The 24,256-nt window shown below is 39.3% G+C and overlaps 1 long non-coding RNA gene across 2 annotated transcripts in view; it reads right to left on the reverse strand.

Moving 5' to 3' along the window:
• LOC102549242 (uncharacterized) overlaps positions 1–24,256 on the reverse strand; it is a 1,084,685-nt gene that overhangs the window by 634,849 nt on the left and 425,580 nt on the right. The gene's annotated exons all lie outside the window — the stretch shown is intronic.

A 24,256-nucleotide genomic window follows, 5' to 3' on the forward strand; every position in this document is an offset into this window, starting at 1 on the left:
ATGAACCAGTATGTGTACACTGTTAGCTGAACTGTTTCTTTGCAAGATCACTATAAACTTTAAAAAGTGAGCCAGCTCTTGATGTCTAAGCTGTTATTCATTGTTTCTCATTTTTGGTTGGAGGATTATTTATTAAGACCCTACAACAGCCATTTGGATGATATCACTCAGATTCAAAGTGAGTCTTCTGCCCTCATTTGAACTCTTTGAAATACTTTCATAGACATATTGACACTGAAATACAAGTAAATATTGTCAACTTGACACTCATACAAGTGTTTTATAAATATAAAACGCAATTTCTTATAAAAGTTTATATTTTGAGGTCAAAATGGCATAAGAATACCAACTTTACAATGCATAATTAGGCACGAGGATGTAAATTAATGCATACCACGGAAGTATCCCAAACAGAAACAATAAAATAGATAATATATACACAAACACACACAGGTACATACTCATGCCTATACAAATCTATTTGTAAACCCCCAAACACTTATAATCATGATATATTTTAGTCCTATTCCAGAAAACTGTCTTCCATCATATTATCAAGAAAATGGATGAGTGTGGATCATAGGTGGGAATGTAGGGAAAGATAACTAACACTAAGAATCCTTGAAAAATCTATGAGTAAATATCTATTTGTGGGAATGTTTCCTTTGGTTATCCTATTGATAATATATGCTTATCTTAGAAGGCATAGGTTGCCACATAAAAGTCAATACATGAGATGCCTCCCTTGAGTTGTTGGTCTGAGTGTTTAGAGACCCAAAAAGACAATACAAGCTATTACTGTTGCTCTGGGTTACCAAATGAAAATCTATAACAAGACCCTCTTGCTGCAGACCACACATACTTTGAACATGGAATCTGAAAAGTCAAGTTGATATTGACCAAGATGTTTTATCTTTGATGGGGCCGTTCCATACCTGAGATGTATTCAGTATATGGTAGCAATAGGAAACAGCTGAAACAATAGGATCTACAACTAACTTTGACTGTATAAGCTAGATACTCACAAAGTTACATTGGTAAAACAACTATTATTGGAATAGGCAGCCATATTCTCATTTGGATTTGGTGCTTGCTGTAATGTAACAGTTCCCAACTAATGAGTTGTAGTCATTGGAAACCACTTATTTCCAATGGTCTTATGAAATGAGTCACTGTTCAATAGCGAAATTGGGTTTATGGCAACAAAAAATTAATTTGCAGGTCCCTAAGAATATCTGAATCATGTATTCTGTGACCAAGAAACTTAGAAACTACTCAACAGGAAACCTGGGTTGCAAATTGGAACCAGATTCATGGTTGGGATCCTCACAGGTCACACAGATGTTATTTGGCTAAATGGACAATGTGCCATTATGCACTTCAAATTCTTATATCTATTTCCACAGGTTAGTAAAATATTCAGAACTCATCAGAGAAAATTTTATGTACTGAGAAGGTGGTTATCACCCTGACCAAATTGCAAAGAATAAGTAACTCTGTAATTTCCAGTCACATATAGGATATCTATATCATTACTCACCCATAATCCTTAGGTAAGGTCATGATAAATGTGGCAGAAAATTTCAAGTAGACAAATGTGATGGAAGATCAGATAACAGTAGTATCTACTGACTATGACAGGATCATTGCACTCATGAAATCACAACAGCTGCAGCCGCCTGCATAAGACAGACACACAATATTTGGCCAGTCAACATTCTAGCATAACGGAGGGTTTCAGGACACTCTAAGCCTAGCTGAGGAGCAATTAAGAATTCATGGCTTCTGGGCAGGGAGAGACTGAAATTCATAAGGATATGGATGCTAGGAGGTCATCCAAGAACTAGTGAATAAACCTACACACCTAAGAATATGTATACCAGAACTTGCCATGCTAGGTTATAAAAAATCAAATATATGAAAATAAGAGTATTTGGGAATGGAAACATAAATATACAGGACTTAGGAGGACTGGCAAAGGCGTAAAAAGTATCATAGTGTATTGAATATACATGAAACATTAAAAAAATTCATGAACATACTGTATTTTAATGTACTTATCAACCTAATCAGTTCTCAAATCTATTAGGAAACCATGTATATATTATAAAGCATTTACAGGGAATTTTAATGAAAAATAACCCAAAATAAGAGGCTACACATTTAACTATTTATATGAATTAGCTCAGAGCATGGAGTGGACTACAATGTATTTTATGAAGAATGTGTGACAACTATAAAATAAATATTAATCTCTCTTTTAAAAAATGTAGCTTTAGACCTTACGGCTTGTACCTCCACCTGTATCTGTGGTAGGATGGTTAACTTGCAGCCAGTCCCTGGGACCCCAGCCCATAGCTGTCTGCTAGGAGTTCTGCTTTAACCAGAAAAACAGGTAAGACTCCTACCCCATACCCATACCAGCTGGGACCCTGACATGCCCATGAGAAGTGAGATCTTTGCAGATCTGGCTGAGTACCCTCCCCTTTCAGGTCTGAACCTCCACCTGTACCCATGGCATATCAGTAAGCCTGCCCCATCTTATGGGACACCAAAGCCTACCTCTCTTCTAGGAAGTCTGCTTTAACTAGAAATACAGAAAGCCCACATACTCAGAAAGTAAACATCTCTCTACTCAATGATAACTTTGTCAGGGAAGTAATAAAGAAACTAAAGACTTTCTAGTGTTCAAAGAAAATGCAGGGACAGCATACTCACACTTATGGGACACAATAAAATCAGTACTAAGAGGAAAAAAATCATAGCAGTGAGTATATGCATAAAGAAATTGGAAAGATTCTTTACTACCAACTTAACAGCACAACTGAAAGTTTGGGAGAAAAAGGAGCAAGCACATCCAAGAGTAGACAGTAGGAAATGGCCGAACACGGGGCTGAAATCAACTAATTAAAAACAAAGAGAATGATGAAAAGGCTCAACAAATCCAAAAACTGCTTCTCTGAGAAAATCAACAAGACAAGTCAATCCTTAGCCAAACTAACTAAAGGTTACAGAGAAAGTATCCAAATAAATAAAATCAGAAATTAAAAGGAGACATAACAACAGAAACAAAATAGAAGCAGGAGAAATACTACGTAATTAATTCTATAAAGCCACAATTATTCTGATATCTAAACCACACAATACCCAAGAAAGAAAGAGAATTTCAGACCAAATTCACTTATGAATATCGATGCCAAAATACTCAAGAAGATTCTCTCAAATGGGATCCAAGCAAATATCAAAACAGTCATCCAGCACTGTATCAAGCAGGCCTCCTCACAGGAATGCATGGATATTTCAATATATGAAAATCCAGCAAAGTAACACACTATATAAGCAAACTCAAAGAAAAAAATCACATAGTCATCTTATTACATGCTGATTTTGACAAAATACAATACTTTTTCATATTAAAAGTCTTAGAAATATCACCAATTCATGACACATACCTAAACATAAAAAAGCAATATACAGCGAACCAATAATCAACGTCAAACTAAATGGAGAAAAAGTTAAAGCAACCCCGCTAAAATCAGGGACAAGTCTAGGCTGCTCACTTTCTATCTATTCAATAAAGTACTTGAAGCTCTAGCTAGACCAATTAGACATCGGAAGGAGAACAAGTGAATATAAATTAGGAAGGAAAAATTCAAGATAACAATAATAGCAGATGAAATGATAGTATACATGAGCAAGCCCCAAAATTCTACAAGAGATCTACTACCACTGATAAACAATTTCAGCAACTAGCTCTATATAAAATTAACTCAATCAAATCAGTAGCTTTCCTTTAGACAAATGGTAAAGAGTCTGAGAAAGAAATTAAGGAAACAACTTCATTCATAATAGCCACAAATAATACAAAATATCTTGGTGTAACTCTAAGCAAGTGAAAACTTTATATGACAATTGGAAGACCCTGAAGAACAGAAGCAAACAAGATTTAGAAGATGGAAATGTCTCCTATACATGTACATGTACATGTACATGTACATATACATATACATATACATATACATATATATACACAAACATTATATATATACGAATATATATACATATATATATTTGGTTAACATTATGAAAATAAACATTGTACCAAAAGTCATCTACAGATCCAATGTAATCCCCATCAAAATTCCCATATAAATCTTCACTGACATGGAAAAAGCAATTCTCAACTTCACATGAAAAAACAAAAAACCCAGAATATTAAAAAGAATCTTGAACAGTAAAAGAACTTCTGGGGGAATCATCATCCGTGGCCTCAAGCTGTACTGCAGATTAAACAACAACAAGAAGAACAAGAAAAACAACAACAACACAACAACAACAAAAACTGCACAGTATCGATACAGAGACAGAGAGGTGGGTACATAGAGTAGAATCAAAAATCCAAATATAAACCCAGAAATCTATGGAAACTTGATCTTTGAAGAAGAATCCAAAATCATACAGTGGAAAAGGAGAACATCTTCCACATAGTGCTGACCTAAGTGGTGATCTGCTTATAGATGAATGCAAGTTGATCCATATCATATCTTTATATCTTGTATAAAGCTCAAGTCCAAGTGGATAAAGCACCTCAATATAAAACCAGATAAACTGAATCTAATACAAGGGAAAGTTGGAAACAGCCTTGAGTGCATTGGGACAAGGGGAAATTTTGGAATAGATAAAATCAAAAACGCAAGCAACATCACATACTGGCAAGGATGTGGAGAAAGAGAAACACTCCTTCATTGATGGTGGAATTATAGACTGGTACAACCACTTGGGAATCAATCTGGCAATTCCTCAGAAAATAGGAAATACTTCTACCTGAGGATCCACCTAACAACTCCTGAGCATATACCCCAAAGATGCTCCACCACCCTACAATGCCATGTGCTCCTCAATGTTCAAAGCAGCCTTATTCACAGTACTTAGAAGCTGGAAACAGCCCAGACCTTCCTCAACCAAAGAATGGATATAGACAAAGTTCTTCATTTATACCATGAAGTATAATTCAGTTATTAAAATGAGGATATGTGTTTTACAAGCAAGTGGATGGAACTAGAAAATATAATCATGAAAGAGGTAACCCAGACACAAAAGTACATGCGTGGTATATATTCATTGAGTGGATATTAGCCAAAAACTACAAAATACCCATGATACAACCAACAAACTGTAAGAGATTTAACAAGAAAAAAAGTCCAAGCATAGATGCTTCAATCCCACTCAGAAGGGGGAAAATAAACATGGGAAGCATAGAAAGGGCAAATGACCTGTCTGGAAAAGGAGAAGAAGATAAAAAAGCAAGCAGGGTCAGACATGTTGAGAGGCAGGACAGCAGTCCAGAGGGGACAGAAAAATGATTGGAAATATGCAGTTACAAGAGTAGACCTCTGGAAAGTCTAAGAGACCTGGGATGCAAGAGGTTCCCAGGACTCAATTAGGATTATCATAGGTGAAATGCCCAACAGTGGGGAGGTGGAACCTGAAGAGTCCACCTCCAGTAGATCACCAAGCTACCTTCAAAATTTTCAACGCAAAATTGTTCTTGACTAAAAGTAATGTAGGGACAAATATTGAGCAGAGATTAAAGAAAAGGCCAGCCAAAAGCTAGCGCAACTTGGAAATTATCACATTGGTGCTCATAAAACCTTGACATTATTAATGATGCCATATTTCAATTGTAGAAAGGATCTTTACATGACTGTCCTCTGAGAGGCTCTACAAGCAGCTGACTGAAACATATGCAGATACTTAAATCTAGCCATTGGACTGAGGTCAGGGACCCTTATGGAATAGTTATGAGGAGGACTGAAGGAACTGAAGGGGATGGCAACCCCAGAGGAAGATCATCAGGAGTATCAACTAACACAGAACCCTGGGAGCGTACAGAGTCTAAACCACTAACTGCAGAACATGAATGGACTGGTCATTGTCCTCTGTCCACTAATATCACACAGATCTCAAAGGTCTGCCTTGTATGGCCTCAGAGGTAGTAGCCTAAACCTGTAGAGACTTGATACCCCAGGGAACGGGAATGCATGGCAGAGTGAGCTTGGATAAGATAGGGAGCACCCTCTCAGAGGCAAAGGGGAAGGAGGATGGCACAAAGAACTCTTAAAGGGGGAACCTGAAAGTGAGGAAATAGATGGAATGTAAATAAATAAAACAATAAATAAAAGGAAGGCCACCGTATCAATGTCAAGAACTTACTGCTAAAAATTCTAGTCTTCTCATGGGATGGAACTTAGGCAATACGAACAAAATATCACACACACACACACACACACACACACACACACACACACACACACACTATGACATATACCAAAGTGGTAATTCAGAGACTACATGTTTTTTTTTTTTTTTTTTTTATTAACTTGAGTATTTCTTATATACACTTCGAGTGTTATTCCCTTTCCCGGTTTCCGGGCAAACATCCCCCTCCCCCCTCCCCTTCCTTATGGGTGTTCCCCTCCCAACCCTCCCCCCATTGCCGCCCTCCCCCCATAGACTAGTTCACTGTGGGTTCAGTCTTAGCAGGACCCAGGGCTTCCCCTTCCACTGGTGCTCTTACTAGGATATTCATTGCTACCTATGGGGTCAGAGTCCAGGGTCAGTCCATGTATAGTCTTTAGGTAGTGGCTTAGTCTCTGGAAGCTCTGGTTGCTTGGCATTGTTGTACTTTTGGGGTCTCGAGCCCCTTCAAGCTCTTCCAGTTCTTTCTCTGATTCCTTCAATAGGGGACCTATTCTCAGTTCAGTGGTTTGCTGCTGGCATTCGCCTCTATATTTGCTGTATTCTGGCTGTGTCTCTCAGGAGCGATCTACATCCGGCTCCTGTCGGTCTGCACTTCTTTGCTTCATCCATCTTGTCTAATTGGGTGGCTGTATATGTATGGGCCACATGTGGGGCAGGCTCTGAATGGGTGTTCCTTCAGTCTCTGTTTTAATCTTTGCCTCTCCCTTCCCTGCCAAGGGTATTCTTTTTCCTCATTTAAAGAAGGAGTGAAGCATTCACATTTTGATCATCCGTCTTGAGTTTCGTTTGTTCTAGGGATCTAGGGTAATTCAAGCATTTGGGCTAATAGCCACTTATCAATGAGTGCATACCATGTATGTCTTTCTGTGATTGGGTTAGCTCACTCAGGATGATATTTTCCAGTTCCAACCATTTGCCTACGAATTTCATAAACTCGTTGTTTTTGATAGCTGAGTAATATTCCATTGTGTAGATGTACCACATTTTCTGTATCCATTCCTCTGTTGAAGGGCATCTGGGTTCTTTCCAGCTTCTGGCTATTATAAATAAGGCTGCGATGAACATAGTGGAGCACGTGTCTCTTTTATATGTTGAGGCATCTTTTGGGTATATGCCCAAGAGAGGTATAGCTGGATCATCAGGCAGTTCAACGTCCAATTTTCTGAGGAACCTCCAGACTGATTTCCAGAATGGTTTTACCAGTCTGCAATCCCACCAACAATGGAGGAGTGTTCCTCTTTCTCCACATCCTCGCCAGCATCTGCTGTCACCTGAGTTTTTGATCTTAGCCAATCACACTGGTGTGAGGTGAAATCTCAGGGTTGTTTTGATTTGCATTTCCCTTATGACTAAAGATGTTGAACATTTCTTTAGGTGTTTCTCAGCCATTCGGCATTCCTCAGCTGTGAATTCTTTGTTTAGCTCTGAACCCCATTTTTTAATAGGGTTATTTGTTTCCCTGCGGTCTAACTTCTTGAGTTCTTTGTATATTTTGGAAATAAGACCTCTATCTGTTGTAGGATTGGTAAAGATCTTTTCCCAATCTGTTGGTTGCCGTTTTGTCCTAACCACAGTGTCCTTTGCCTTACAGAAGCTTTGCAGTTTTATGAGATCCCATTTATCGATTCTTGATCTTAGAGCATAAGCCATTGGTGTTTTGTTCAGGAAATTTTTTCCAGTGCCCATGTGTTCCAGATGCTTCCCTAGTTTTTCTTCTATTAGTTTGAGTGTGTCTGGTTTGATGTGGAGGTCCTTGATCCACTTGGACTTAAGCTTTGTACAGGGTGATAAGGATGGATCGATCTGCATTCTTCTACATGTTGCCCTCCAGTTGAACCAGCACCATTTGCTGAAAATACTATCTTTTTTCCATTGAATGGTTTTGGCTCCTTTGTCAAAAATCAAGTGACCATAGGTGTGTGGGTTCATTTCTGGGTCTTCAATTCTATTCCATTGGTCTATCTGTCTGTCTCTGTACCAATACCATGCAGTTTTTATCACTATTGCTCTGTAATACTGCTTGAGTTCAGGGATAGTGATTCCCCCTGAAGTCCTTTTATTGTTGAGGATAGCTTTAGCTATCCTGGGTTTTTTGTTATTCCAGATGAATTTGCAAATTGTTCTGTCTAACTCTTTGAAGAATTGGATTGGTATTTTGATGGGGATTGCATTGAATCTGTAGATTGCTTTTGGTAAAATGGCCATTTTTACCATATTAATCCTGCCAATCCATGAGCATGGGAGATCTTTCCATCTTCTGAGGTCTTCTTCAATTTCTTTCCTCAGTGTCTTGAAGTTCTTATTGTACAGATCTTTTACTTGCTTGGTTAAAGTCACACCGAGGTACTTTATATTATTTGGGTCTATTATGAAGGGTGTCGTTTTCCTAATTTCTTTCTCGGCTTGTTTCTCTTTTGTATAGAGGAAGGCAACTGATTTATTTGAGTTAATTTTATACCCAGCCACTTTGCTGAAGTTGTTTATCAGCTTTAGTAGTTCTCTGGTGGAACTTTTGGGATCACTTAAATATACTATCATGTCATCTGCAAATAGTGATATTTTGACCTCTTCTTTTCCGATCTGTATCCCTTTGATCTCCTTTTGTTGTCTGATTGCTCTGGCTAGAACTTCAAGAACTATATTGAATAAGTAGGGAGAGAGTGGGCAGCCTTGTCTAGTCCCTGATTTTAGTGGGATTGCTTCAAGTTTCTCTCCATTTAGTTTAATGTTAGCAACTGGTTTGCTGTATATGGCTTTTACTATGTTTAGGTATGGGCCTTGAATTCCTATTCTTTCCAGGACTTTTATCATGAAGGGGTGTTGAATTTTGTCAAATGCTTTCTCAGCATCTAATGAAATGATCATGTGGTTCTGTTCTTTCAGTTTGTTTATATAATGGATCACGTTGATGGTTTTCCGTATATTAAACCATCCCTGCATGCCTGGGATGAAGCCTACTTGATCATGGTGGATGATTGTTTTGATGTGCTCTTGAATTCGGTTTGCCAGAATTTTATTGAGTATTTTTGCGTCGATATTCATAAGGGAAATTGGTCTGAAGTTCTCTTTCTTTGTTGTGTCTTTGTGTGGTTTAGGTATAAGAGTAATTGTGGCTTCGTAGAAGGAATTCGGTAGGGCTCCATCTGTTTCAATTTTGTGGAATAGTTTGGATAATATTGGTATGAGGTCTTCTATGAAGGTTTGATAGAATTCTGCACTAAACCCGTCTGGACCTGGGCTCTTTTTGGTTGGGAGACCTTTAATGACTGCTTCTATTTCCTTAGGAGTTATGGGGTTGTTTAACTGGTTTATCTGTTCCTGATTTAACTTCGATACCTGGTATCTGTCTAGGAAATTGTCCATTTCCTGAAGATTTTCAAGTTTTGTTGAATATAGGTTTTTATAGTAAGATCTGATGATTTTTTGAATTTCCTCCGAATCTGTAGTTATGTCTCCCTTTTCATTTCTGATTTTGTTAATTTGGACACACTCTCTGTGTCCTCTCGTTAGTCTGGCTAAGGGTTTATCTATCTTGTTGATTTTCTCAAAGAACCAACTTTTGGTTCTGTTGATTCTTTCTATGGTCCTTTTTGTTTCTACTTGGTTGATTTCAGCTCTGAGTTTGATTATTTCCTGCCTTCTACTCCTCCTGGGTGTATTTGCTTCTTTTTGTTCTAGAGCTTTTAGGTGTGCTGTCAAGCTGCTGACATATGCTCTTTCCTGTTTCTTTCTGCAGGCACTCAGCGCTATGAGTTTTCCTCTTAGCACAGCTTTCATTGTGTCCCATAAGTTTGAGTATGTTGTATCTTCATTTTCATTAAATTCTAAAAAGTTTTTAATTTCTTTCTTTATTTCTTCCTTGACCAGGTTATCATTGAGTAGAGCATTGTTCAATTTCCACGTATATGTGGGCATTCTTCCCTTATTGTTATTGAAGACCAGTTTTAGGCCGTGGTGGTCCGATAGCACGCATGGGATTATTTCTATCTTTCTGTACCTGTTGAGGCCCGTTTTTTGACCAATTATATGGTCAATTTTGGAGAAAGTACCATGAGGAGCTGAGAAGAAGGTATATCCTTTTGCTTTAGGATAGAATGTTCTATAAATATCCGTTAAGTCCATTTGGCTCATGACTTCTCTTAGTCTGTCTACATCACTGTTTAATTTCTGTTTCCATGATCTGTCCATTGATGAGAGTGGGGTGTTGAAATCTCCCACTATTATTGTGTGAGGTGCAATGTGTGTTTTGAGCTTTAGTAAGGTTTCTTTTACATATGTAGGTGCCCTTGTATTTGGGGCATAGATATTTAGGATTGAGAGTTCATCTTGGTTGATTTTTCCTTTGATGAATATGAAGTGTCCTTCCTTATCTTTTTTGATGACTTTTAGTTGGAAATTGATTTTATTTGATATTAGAATGGCTACTCCAGCTTGCTTCTTCTGACCATTTGCTTGGAAAGTTGTTTTCCAGCCTTTCACTCTGAGGTAGTGTCTGTCTTTGTCTCTGAGGTGTGTTTCCTGTAGGCAGCAGAATGCAGGGTCCTCGTTGCGTATCCAGTTTGTTAATCTATGTCTTTTTATTGGGGAGTTGAGGCCATTGATATTGAGAGATATTAAGGAATAGTGATTATTGCTTCCCGTTATATTCATATTTGATGTGAGGTTATGTTTGTGTGCTTTCATTCTCTTTGTTTTGTTGCCAAGACGATTAGTTTCTTGCTTCTTCTAGGGTATAGCTTGCCTCCTTATGTTGGGCTTTACCATTTATTATCCTTTGTAGTGCTGGATTTGTAGAAAGATATTGTGTAAATTTGGTTTTGTCATGGAATATCTTGGTTTCTCCATCAATGTTAATTGAGAGTTTTGCTGGATACAGTAATCTGGGCTGGCATTTGTGTTCTCTTAGGGTCTGTATAACATCAGTCCAGGATCTTCTGGCCTTCATAGTTTCTGGCGAGAAGTCTGGTGTGATTCTGATAGGTCTCCCTTTATATGTTACTTGACCTTTTTCCCTTACTGCTTTTAATATTCTTTCTTTATTTTGTGCGTTTGGTCTTTTGACAATTATGTGACGGGAGGTGTTTCTTTTCTGGTCCAATCTATTTGGAGTTCTGTAGGCTTCCTGTATGTCTATGGGTATCTCTTTTTTTAGGTTAGGGAAGTTTTCTTCTATGATTTTGTTGAAGATATTTACTGGTCCTTTGAGCTGGGAGTCTTCACTCTCTTCTATACCTATTATCCTTAGGTTTGATCTTCTCATTGAGTCCTGGATTTCCTGTATGTTTTGGACCAGTAGCTTTTTCCGCTTTACATTATCTTTGACAGTTGAGTCAATGATTTCTATGGAATCTTCTGCTCCTGAGATTCTCTCTTCCATCTCTTGTATTCTGTTGGTGAAGCTTGTATCTACAGCTCCTTGTCTCTTCTTTTGGTTTTCTATATCCAGGGTTGTTTCCATGTGTTCTTTCTTGATTGCTTCTATTTCCATTTTTAATTCCTTCAACTGTTTGATTGTGTTTTCCTGGAATTCTTTCAGGGATTTTTGCGATTCCTCTCTGTAGGCTTTTACTTGTTTATTAATGTTTTCCTGTGCTTCCCTAAGTGTGTTCAGGTCTTTCCTGAAGTCCTCCAGCATCATGATCAAATATGATTTTGAAACTAGATCTTGCTTTTCTGGTGTGTTTGGATATTCCATGTTTGTTTTGGTGGGAGAATTGGGCTCCGATGATGGCATGTAGTCTTGGTTTCTGTTGCTTGGGTTCCTGCGCTTGCCTCTCGCCATCAGATTATCTCTAGTGTTACTTTGTTCTGCTATTTCTGACAGTGGCTAGACTGTCCTATAAGCCTGTGTGTCAGGAGTGCTGTATACCTGTTTTCCTCTCTTTCAGTCAGTTATGGGGACAGAGTGTTCTGCTTTCGGGCGTGTAGTTTTTCCTCTCTACAGGTCTTCAGCTGTTCCTGTGGGCCTGTGTCTTGAGTTCACCAGGCAGCTTTCTGGCAGCAGAAAATTTGGTCTTACCTGTGGTCCCGAGGCTCAGGTTTGCTCGTGGGGTGCTGTCCAGGGGCTCTCTGCAGCGGCAGCAACCAGGAAGACCTGTGCCGCCCCTTCCGGGAGCTTCAGTGCACCAGGGTTCCAGATGGTCTTTGGCTTTTTCCTCTGGCGTCCGAGATGTGTGTGCAGGGAGCAGTCTCTTCTGGTTTCCCAGGCCTGTCTGCCTCTCTGAAGGTTTAGCTCTCCCTCCCACGGGATTTGGGTGCAGAGAACTGTTTATCCGGTCTGTTTCCTTCAGGGTCCGGCGGTGTCTGTGGCAGGGGTCCTGCCGCTCCTGGGCCCTCCCCCACGGGAGCCCAGAGGCCTTATACAGTTTCCTCTTGGGCCAGGGATGTGGGCAGGGGTGAGCAGTGTTGGTGGTCTCTTCCGCTCTGCAGCCTCAGGAGTGCCCACCTGACCAGGCGGTTGGGTCTCTCTCTCACCGGGTCTGGGAGCAGAGAGCTGCTGCGGGCCGGGATCCGCGGGTGTGGGACTTCCGGTAAACACAGAACGTGCCCGGTTCTAGAGAAATTCTGCTTCCGTGTGTCCCAAGCTCACCAGGCAGCTTTCTTGCAGCAGAAAATTTGGTCTTACCTGTGGTCCCGAGGCTCAAGTTCGCTCGTGGGGTGCTGCCCAGGGGCTCTCTGCAGCGGCAGCAACCAGGAAGACCTGTGCCGCCCCTTCCGGGAGCTTCAGTGCACCAGGGTTCCAGATGGTCTTTGGCTTTTTCCTCTGGCGTCCGAGATGTGTGTACAGGGAGCAGTCTCTTCTGGTTTCCCAGGCCTGTCTGCCTCTCTGAAGGTTTAGCTCTCCCTCCCACGGGATTTGGGTGCAGAGAACTGTTTATCCGGTCTGTTTCCTTCAGGGTCCGGCGGTGTCTGTGGCAGGGGTCCTGCCGCTCCTGGGCCCTCCCCCACGGGAGCCCAGAGGCCTTATACAGTTTCCTCTTGGGCCAGGGATGCGGGCAGGGGTGAGCAGTGTTGGTGGTCTCTTCCGCTCTGCAGCCTCAGGAGTGCCCACCTGACCAGGCGGTTGGGTCTCTCTCTCACCGGGTCTGGGAGCAGAGAGCTGCTGCGGGCCGGGATCCGCGGGTGTGGGACTTCCCGAGACTACATGTTTTATCTTCATTGGCTAGTACTATTTAGAATTTACATGCCTCTTCATTTGCAGATGACAAACTAAAACAGAAGCCCTGCCAGCCTCTTTGAGGAGGTTCCACAGTTCAGTCAGATTTTTGGACAGTGGTATTTAGATGATTGGTGGAAGCTACTGTTACATGAAAATTGCTGTAAGACTCTCCTGTGTGAATCCTATCAAGAGCCTGCATGTTAGTCTTGTTGCTGAAAGACCTTTTGCATGTGCTACATATTAAAGTCTTTTCTGGCTTCTGTATGACCTCATGAAGTCAGAGGCCAAAGACTTGATTGAATGTTTTCTGATAAGTGGGACAGACAAATGCCCTCTTTTTTCCAGTGTATTCTCTGGTGTGATGAATGGTTGCAGGCATATTTGAAGATATTAGGGCATTAATCACATTTGTATAGTTAGGGATCTCGATGGAATCTCTATTATAGACACCCACATGTAGAAATTGCCTCATTAATCATAAGGACAAGCTCACATGTAGAATGCTCTGGCCTAGAAAGGAACTCTGGTACCTCCATAGGGACTTCTTCAGCAAAATGTGATAACATGGACTTTTCCAGGCATTTGGATATTGCTTGACTTGTTCTTGTAGAATTCTGACCAACTCCATAAAAAATAGCTCCCATATCAGTCTCAGGATAAAACCTTCTCTGAACAGACTTGAGCCCATCTTCTTTCTGGGAATCTTGTCACCACTATTTACTTGAGTAGTATTCCAGGAAATGTCATCATCTTCCTTGTCTTCTGAATTGTTTGGTGTGGAGAAACTCTCTGGTTGTATATCCATGGAGATATATCCAGACTTAGGAGCACTCAGGAAGTCTATCTGATAAATGGAGGTGCTTTGATACAATATTCTGACAAGTTGAGTGATTCCAAAGGATATAATTCAATGTTTAGTCTCAGAATACTGCTCTATTTGGTTAATATGGATGAATTCCATCTTGTTTTTAGTATTACTAACACCACTGTTTACTTTAGAAGCATTCCAGGAAACATCATAGCTTTTTTTTTTTACTGCTGTGGTATCCTTTAGACAGGATACCTTTAGAAGATATCCTTTAGAAGACAATCTATGAAACTGTGCCCAGAAAGGAGACCCCCAAACTTCATGCCTCTTCTCTCTAGATTCCATACTGAAATATAAGTTGTGAGATCTGCAATGGAATCCTTGTATTCTTTTGTGTTGGTTTTGATGATTGCTGTTATTTCAAATTTTTAATGACTTCTTTTAAGGGCATCTTCTCAGAATAGAGGGATAGGAAGGAGCCACTGCAAGGAGACATAGATTGAAACAAAGCCAGGTCACTACTATCCATTAATCTGTGGATTATAGACAACTGCCCTCAACCTGCTTGCACAGGATGACTGGACTATGGGTTAGCGCATTTGTCTAGCCCTTATGACTAATGATCCTTTCCTAACACTCACAAGTTCTGTTCTCCAAAGTCACTATAGATGCTGTATTTTGAAATGTTCAGTCACTGTCCCTAGAAAATACAAAGATATGTCCATGTCAGCTCTTCACCATATTTCCTACAATAGGTCAACACATTGAAAGAGCCTTTCTTAAAAGAACAGCCCATGTTTCCAGGTTGACCTTAATTTATCTGATGATCTTTCATGTACTTTGTCTCATCAGAAGCACAAGGGCTCTGATCTCAGGAATATGACTCAGTATTATGGTAGCAGTGTACATAAAATGCATTTTCATTAAGGAAATTATAAATTTAAAACAAAGCTCAAAGGTTTTATGGAATAAAGTATCTTAACTGGCAGAGTGTATTGTTCAACAAACAATCTAGCATTGAGATGCGGAGGGAACATAGTTGCTCTGATTCCAAGGTTAACCAGGTCTACAAAATGAAAACATGTTTCAAATGACCAATACAACCAAGCAACCATTTAAACACACAAACAAACAAAAATTCAAACAAAAAGTCTAAAATAATCAGAAGTATATTTTACTTATTGTCTAGGAATGTGTATATGCAGTGCTTGATAAACTTCAGCTCTTTGTTTTGCTACTAATGACTGAGACTTATACATATTGAGGCAATGAAAAAAAGATACATCATGATTATACCTATCCAGATTTGAAAATTTGGATTGATGCATTATTATTTATCAAAAAATTCTTTTTGGTATGTATGGTGCAGTTGTGTAGTCACATGCCTGTCATATTTCAACATCAGAACCTCACTCTACCATTCAATTTTCTAGACAAAATATCTTACTGACATATATATGAAATTTGCAAAACTATATAGTCAATTTGATCCTCAGTTTCTGCTTCTCAGATCCTGGGATTACCAGTCAATGCTGTGAACCATGTTTTTTAAGTTTAGGGGAGAGAATATAACTCAGCCCTCATGATTACATTGTAAGCACATCCCTGACTGGGATGTGTCCCAGAACAAAGGCATTTTTTAACCTTAAAAGCTTCCCCATATGTCAGTCCCTCAGTAACTCTGGTAACATGTAAATAAACTAGATTTTATATTGATCAAGTCTGAATGATGTGCTCCTTTCTGCTGTGTTCATGTTAGTTTGGAGCACTAGTTTGATTTAACTGTAAATATTTGGTGAGGGGTATACAATTTCACTAATAAAAAACAACACAGACAAGCAAGCACACAAACAAACAAAAAACAAACTACAAACAAAAAACCCACAACTTCCTACTTTTCCCCAAATACAAATGATTGCTGCCTTTCCTCCCAACTAAGTCATCTGTTCCCATGAGAGACGAAGCTTTAAATACTCATCAGTCCAACACTCCATGAACCACCCCATGTATCTGCAACTGAATTTCTATTTATCTGTTGGGAAGACAAATTTGTCCTTGCAGTGCTGAGTGATGAGAAACTGTTCCAAGACCAGTGAGAAATTATCTGATCCTTGCTCTGCTTTACTAGATGCAACCAGAAGTTAACATCTTCCAGAGTTTTTGTAGCACCTGCTTTGCCCTGGAGTCACTGCTATTTTAGGAAAAGTTAAGCTGACCTCTTGGTGAGTTAGATATGTCTTCTACCAAATAAACAGCAGAAACATGAGTTAGAATAAACTCTAGATTGTCTATTTTAAGGTCTAAAGTTTTCTCAAAGCTGTGAAGCCATTGTGGTGACAATGGTTGGAAAGCTTCAACTGGCAGTCTGGTATCTTATATGTGACTTGAGGACAGTACTAACAATGAATAGATGTATTGTAAAGGCTATAAACTTTAAAAACGACAAGAAGAAACTAATAATTAAAGTTAACCAAGAGTTCTGTCACAGATGGTTTTATGGCTTTCTGACAATAAATGAATCATCATGGTCCTACACAAATGCTTCCAGGAAGAGAAAATGTACAGTACAACACATACAATTAGAAGGAAATTTGACTCAGTAGTGAGGAAAATTCTGTGCCAAGGATGGGAAGACCTATCATAAGGACACAGCAAGGTGTGGATTGGATCATGGCTCTCTGTTCCTACCTTAGAAAAGAGGACAGTATTATTGGTGTTTCTCAAATTTTAAGTTTTACCCTTGTCTCCTATTCTACACTACATCAAAATAATACTTCCTTAAGAAAAATAGTAAAAGTAAGTGACCATCAACATTGCATTCACAGGGAAGCAGATGTATCATTAAACCTATACATAGGTGGTTTCCATCCTAGAGATGCATTCATTGTTTTAAAAAAATTAAATATCTTGATTGTAATTAATGATGTACAAAAGACACTCCTGAAGCACTGAGATCTTCCCACATTTATGAAGTGGATTCTCCCAAGATCACAAATAATATCACACACACACACACACACACACACACACACACACACACGCACGCACGCACGCACGCACGCACAACGAGAGAAAGAGAAACAGAGACAGAGACAGAAACAGAGACACAAAGAGACAAAGCAAGAGAAAGAGAGGAGCAGGTAAAGGAAGAAGAGGGGGAGAAGGAAGGGAAAAGGGATGGAGAGAAGGAGAAAGGGAGAGAGGGAAGAAGAAAGGGAGAGAGGGAGAGACAGAGAGAACAACAAAGACTTCTTTATTTTGCCACATGTTTTGATTTCTCCATAGACTACAGTCCTCACATGATGTTCATCAAATATTTTTTTTCCAAAAAGGAAGTACATACCCCCTCTCTACCAAAAGAGATAAAGCTCCCTTCAGCTTCCATCTTTCCTATACTGTGCTCAGACACCTTCTGGATTCTTCCTGACCTGTCTGATTCCACTATCATGGATTCAGGTTTGACAGAGTTGACTCAAGCACTTAGGATTCAATCACACTGGAAACCAGGAAATTTTAACAAGCTTTGAAAAACTCCTAAGTGAGAACACAGGCTCAGAAATCCTGGAAGATAAATGCCAATCTTGGTATTCTTTTCAATGTGGCACTGTTGTCTGTCACTACAGTGACTAACAATACTTGCTTAGGAGGTGATCTTCCAAGAAAGCATCAATAATTGAAATAGAGATGCAGAGCTAGGGTTGAATTCAGTTTCCTTCTGTGATTTAATCAGCAGGAAAAATATCTCTTTCTGCTCTTTTGTATTCTTGTATTTGCTGCCCTTGTTTGCCATTATCTGTTCTCCTAGGCCAGACTGAACTTGGATCTCCTTGGCTACCAAGGCAGTGCTGGGCATAGAGATTCTCCTGACTCTTCTTCTATTACTTTGAGTACTAGGAATAAAATCGTTATCTGCCCTACCCATGCACAGGAACTCTGATTGAATCACATTGTGAAATCAATCATCATCAGTAAGATTCACTGAAGCCAGGCACTCTAAAAGAAAGTCAATTTGAACAGAACCTCAGGTGAAGCAGAAAAGACCCAAAGACACACACTGCCTCCCAGTACTTCCAGGAATCATCCTTGAGGTTCACTGGAGAAGGAGGTAAGATTGAGGAATAAGTAAATTTCTCTTCTTAGGGGTCTTGAGTATGTGAGGGTGTTTGTGTGTCTGTGTGAGTGTGTCTCTCTGAATATTTATGTCTGTATTTGTGTGTTTATTATTTGTGGGCTTGGGAGAATCTTCATCACATTTATAGAAATATGTCAGTTGTTGAGAATTCATTTGAACAGCATTCTTGATAAAGTGGTTGGTTTTTGTAAACTCTAAATGAAACTCTAAGTTGAAAACCATCTAGTTGTGTTTATGGATATTTCTTTGATTCCCTGTATATTTAATATTACTTGTCACTCATTTTAAATATTTTCTTATGAAAGTATTATTCTCTGATACCTTAAAATGAGACTTTAGAGTGAAATTCAAAACATGAGAAAAAAAGCAAAAAAAACTTCACCTTTTCCCTAGGGTGGAACAGCATTTCTCTGTTCTTATGATAGATCTATGGATCCTTGTCACAGAATTTTCTCCCTATTGAGTCAAGATATTTTCTACTTTGTATCTGTGAAAGATCTTATATGGCAGAAACATGAGGAGATTCATGGAGAGTCTGAATGATGGTGCTTAAGGCCTCCTGTCATGGTGCGTACTTGGGGTAATGGTTGGTATAGTTGGAAGGAAAGGCAGCATCATTTGGGTTGGAAGAAAATTAAGACTTTCTGCTTTGTCTTGTTTTTGTTTTATTATTTATGTTGTTTATTACAAGTAAAATTGTATTCCCTAAATGAAAAAGTATGGCTCCAAATTACCCTGAGTACAGCAGAAATGAGCCTTTCTGTTAAGTTTGATGGTCATAATTATATCTAGTTTATTTACATGTTAGCAGAGAGATTGAAGAATGGACATACAGGGGAACATTTTAAGAGTTTAGAGGAGATAACTTGGGTGTGGGACATGGCTTGTTCAGAGAGGTGCTCACAATGTAATCATAAGAACTGCGTTAGATCATGTCCCACACAATTAAAAGCAAGGTTCACAGCACTAGTTTGTTATCCCAGGAACTGGGAGGCAAAACCTGAGGAGCAAGGATTTTCAAATTGGCCACTACATGTCAGTATGATTCTCTATCTGAAAAACAGAGGTGTCAAAAAGTTAGAGTAAGATTCTGATGTTGAAATATAGTTGGTACATGTCTACAAAACAGCACCCAACCCATAAGAATTTCCTTCATGAATAGTGGTGCATCAGTCCTAATTTTCAAATTTGAAGAGTCTTAATACAGAAGTAGTTATGCTGTATCTTTTACAAAGCCTAGGTTTGCATAATTCCCAGCCATTGACAGAAATCAAGGTGCTGAAAATTTTCAAACACACCATATACACATTCCTACACATCAAGTAAATAATACTTTCTATTATTTCAGATATTCTTTGTATTTATATTTGTTTCCTTGTTTGGTTCATTGATTGGTTAGTTGGTTGTATTTCTCACTTGCAACATGGTTTCCTTATGTAGTCCTAGTTGGCCTTGGACTTACTCTCCCCCTGCTTCTCAAGTGCTTCTTAAATATGTAAAATGTTTTGTAAGTATTATACTGCATATACCCTTTAAATTTTATTTTAAGTTTAGAATTTCATGATTGGAACTGTATACCAAGTACACTGCTCACATAATATCCAGTCATGTTCCTGAGAGCAGGGACCTTGTGCTTCTTTGAGGCAATGTACTCTATGGACAATCAGGTAAAGTTAGGTCAATCTAGAAACATGGGCTGGAAAAGGCAGCCCAATATGAGGAAAAGGTTCCCAAGAGTAGACTCAAGAGTCATGTTGAATGGAAACAGAAAACTAAAATCAATCTAAGTGAGGAAAACCAAACCATGAAAGAGAAGCATGGTATGTACTCACTTATAAATGGAAATACCCAGTTATAAGCTGCAAAGCAAAACATAAGCATGCTATAATCCACAGATCCAGAGAGACTAACAAGGAGGACTGAAGGCAGGATGAAAGGATCTCCCTGGAAAAGAAATAGATAACATTTTCTTTTCTATTTCTTCACACTGATAGGCTTCCCACAAGAACAGCTATGGAACCATAACATATATGCAGAGGACTGAAATCAGATCTCTACAGGTTCCCTGGTCTCTGCGATCTCATCCCAGTAAACTGATTCTCTAGCCCATGGTCCCTTGGTGTCCCTGACCCCTCCAGTTCCTATGATTCTTCTTTTTCTACTCTACAGGAATTTCAGAGCTCTGCCTATGTTTGGGTTTGGGACTCTGTACCTGCTTCCATCATTTGCTGGTTTTGTTGATAATAGTTATGGTAGGCTCCAGTCCCTGAACATTTTGTGAGCAGGACAAACTGTAGGTCAGAGTTTTTATAGCTAAGTTTGTGTCCAAATCTCTCCACCGTGGCCTTGTCTGTTTTCAGAATATGGCCATTTCCAAATCCCTATCCTCCATTACTAGAAATCTGCTAGTTATGGATTTTATGCTGCTCTCAGATTCCATGAAGTTTCTATTACACTGGTTTTCTACCTCATTCTCAATATTTTCACCCACCATTACAGCCATTTCTGTCCGTATTTATTCCTTCCAATGTTATCACTTCTATTCTGAACCCATTTCACCCCCAGTCCACTTGAGAAAGCTATTTTAGTTCCCCTTAACAGGGAGATCCTTAAGTTCCCTCCTACAGCCCTTCTTTGTACTTAGCCTCACTGAGTCTGTGGATGACAGCATGATCATCTTTTGCTTTATGACTAATACCAACTTAGAAATGAGTACACTCATATCACTCAAGTAGCTCTATTTTAGTTACATCCATTGATTTCAAATTTCCTAATGTCATTAATTTTAATAGCTGAGTAATACTCCATGGTATAACTAGACCACATTTTCTTTACCCATTCTCCAATTGAAAGGCATCTAGGCTATTTCCAGTTTCTGCCTATTATGAATTAAGTTGTTATGAACCTAACTGTTCAAGTGTCTTTGTGGTATGATGGGGCATCTTTTGGGTATACCCAAATTTGTGATAGCAGAGTCTAGAGGTAGACTGATTCCCAATTTTCTGTGAAACAGTCATATTGACACACAAGTGGCTCTGGAAGACTACACTATCACCAATATTTGAGGAATGTATCTTTTGCTGGACATCCTTGTCAGCATAAGGTGTCACTTAGGTTTTTGATAATAACCATTCTAACAGGAAAGATGAAATTGCAATGTAATTTTTGTTTGCATTTCCTTGATTTATGGCTGAGGATTTACAGGTATTGAACATTTCTTTAAATGAAATTTTCTTTTCAGATACCTATGTTGAGAGTTCTTACTGTATATCTGTAACCCAATTTTAATTAGGTAACCCAATTTTAATAAGGTTATTTCTTTTATTGGTATCTAACTGCATAATTCTTTATATGTTTTGGATATTATCCCTCTGTTACAGCTGTGCTGACATTTTGTCCTACTGAATGTGTATTTTGCCTTAAAGAAAAGTTTTGGTCCAATGGTTTAATGAATTGATGATAATAGTGCCTATCTTATTATGTTCCGTTCAAGTTTTGTTCTCTACCAATGAATTTAAGATTATTCACCATATTCTTCTGTTATTATGTTGAGGCCTTTGATCTACATGAACATGAGTTTTATCCAAGGTTGTATATATGGGTCTATTGGCATTTTTCTACATAGTGACATCTAGTTATACCAGCACCAATTTTTTTTTATTAACTTGAGTATTTCTTATATACATTTCGAGTGTTATTCCCTTTCCCGGTTTCCGGGCAAACATCCCCATCCCCCCTCCCCTTACTTATGGGTGTTCCCCACCCAACCCTCCCCCCATTGCCGCCATCCCCCCATAGTCTAGTTCACTGGGGGTTCAGTCTTAGCAGGACCCAGGGCTTCCCCTTCCACTGGTGCTCTTACTAGGATATTCATTGCTACCTATGGGGTCAGAGTCCAGGGTCAGTCCATGTATAGTCTTTAGGTAGTGGCTTAGTCCCTGGAAGCTCTGATTGCTTGACATTGTTGTACATATGGGGTCTCTAGCCCCTTCAAGCTCTTCCACTTCTTTCTCTGATTCCTTCAACGGGGGACCTATTCTCAGTTCAGTGGTTTGCTGCTGGCATTCGCCTCTGTATTTGCTGTATTCTGGCAGTGTCTCTCAGGAGCAATCTACATCCGGCTCCTGTCGGTCTGCACTTCTTTGCTTCATCCATCTTGTCTAATTGGGTGGCTGTATATGTATGGGCCACATGTGGGGCAGGCTCTGAATGGGTGTTCCTTCAGTCTCTGTTTTAATCTTTGCCTCTCCCTTCCCTGCCAAGGGTATTCTTTTTCCTCATTTAAAGAAGGAGTGAAGCATTCACATTTTGATCATCCGTCTTGAGTTTCGTTTGTTCTAGGGATCTAGGGTAATTCAAGCATTTGGGCGAATAGCCACTTATCAATGAGTGCATACCATGTATGTCTTTCTGTGATTGGGTTAGCTCACTCAGGATGATATTTTCCAGTTCCAACCATTTGCCTACGAATTTCATAAAGTCATTGTTTTTGATAGCTGAGTAATATTCCATTGTGTAGATGTACCACATTTTCTGTATCCATTCCTCTGTTGAAGGGCATCTGGGTTCTTTCCATTTTCTGGCTATTATAAATAAGGCTGCGATGAACATAGTGGAGCACGTGTCTCTTTTATATGTTGAGGCATCTTTTGGGTATATGCCCAAGAGAGGTATAGCTGGATCCTCAGGCAGTTCAATGTCCAATTTTCTGAGGAACCTCCAGACTGATATCCAGAATGGTTTTACCAGTCTGCAATCCCACCAACAATGGAGGAGTGTTCCTCTTTCTCCACATCCTCGCCAGCATCTGCTGTCACCTGAGTTTTTGATCTTAGCCATTCTCACTGGTATGAGGTGAAATCTCAGGGTTGTTTTGATTTGCATTTCCCTTATGACTAAAGATGTTGAACATTTCTTTAGGAGTTTCTCAACCATTCGGCATTCCTCAGCTGTGAATTCTTTGTTTAGCTCTGAACCCCATTTTTTAATAGGGTTATTTGTTTCCCTGCAGTCTAACTTCTTGAGTTCTTTGTATATTTTGGATATAAGGCCTCTATCTCTTGTAGGATTGGTAAAGATCTTTTCCCAATCTGTTGGTTGCCGTTTTGTCCTAACCACAGTGTCCTTTGCCTTACAGAAGCTTTGCAGTTTTATGAGATCCCATTTGTCGATTCTTGATCTTAGAGCATAAGCCATTGGTGTTTTGTTCAGGAAATTTTCTCCAGTGCCCATGTGTTCCAGATGCTTCCCTAGTTTTTCTTCTATTAGTTTGAGTGTGTCTGGTTTGATGTGGAGATCCTTGATCCACTTGGACTTAAATTTGTACACGGTGATAAGCATGGATCGATCTGCATTCTTCTACATGTTGCCCTCCAGTTGAACCAGCACCATTTGCTGAAAATGCTATCTTTTTTCCATTGGATGGTTTTGGCTCCTTTGTCAAAAATCAAGTGACCATAGGTGTGTGGGTTCATTTCTGGGTCTTCAATTCTATTCCATTGGTCTATCTGTCTGTCTCTGTACCAATGCAGTTTTTATCACTATTGCTCTGAAATACTGCTTGAGTTCAGGGATACTGATTCCCCCTGAAGTCCTTTTATTGTTGAGGATAGCTTTAGATATCCTGGGTTTTTTGTTGTTCCAGATGAATTTGCACATTGTTCTGTCTAACTCTTTGAAGAATTGGATTGGTATTTTGATGGGGATTGCATTGAATCTGTAGATCGCTTTTGGTAAAATGGCCATTTTTACTAAATTAATCCTGCCAATCCATGAGCATGGGAGATCTTTCCATCTTCTGAGGTCTTCTTCAATTTCTTTCCTCAGTGTCTTGAAGTTCTTATTGTACAGATCTTTTACTTGCTTGGTTAAAGTCACACCGAGGTACTTTATATTA

Source organism: Rattus norvegicus, chromosome 7 (genome assembly GCF_021556685.1).
Source record: "Rattus norvegicus strain SHRSP/BbbUtx chromosome 7, alternate assembly SHRSP_T2T, whole genome shotgun sequence".
Lineage (NCBI taxonomy): Eukaryota > Metazoa > Chordata > Mammalia > Rodentia > Muridae > Rattus > Rattus norvegicus.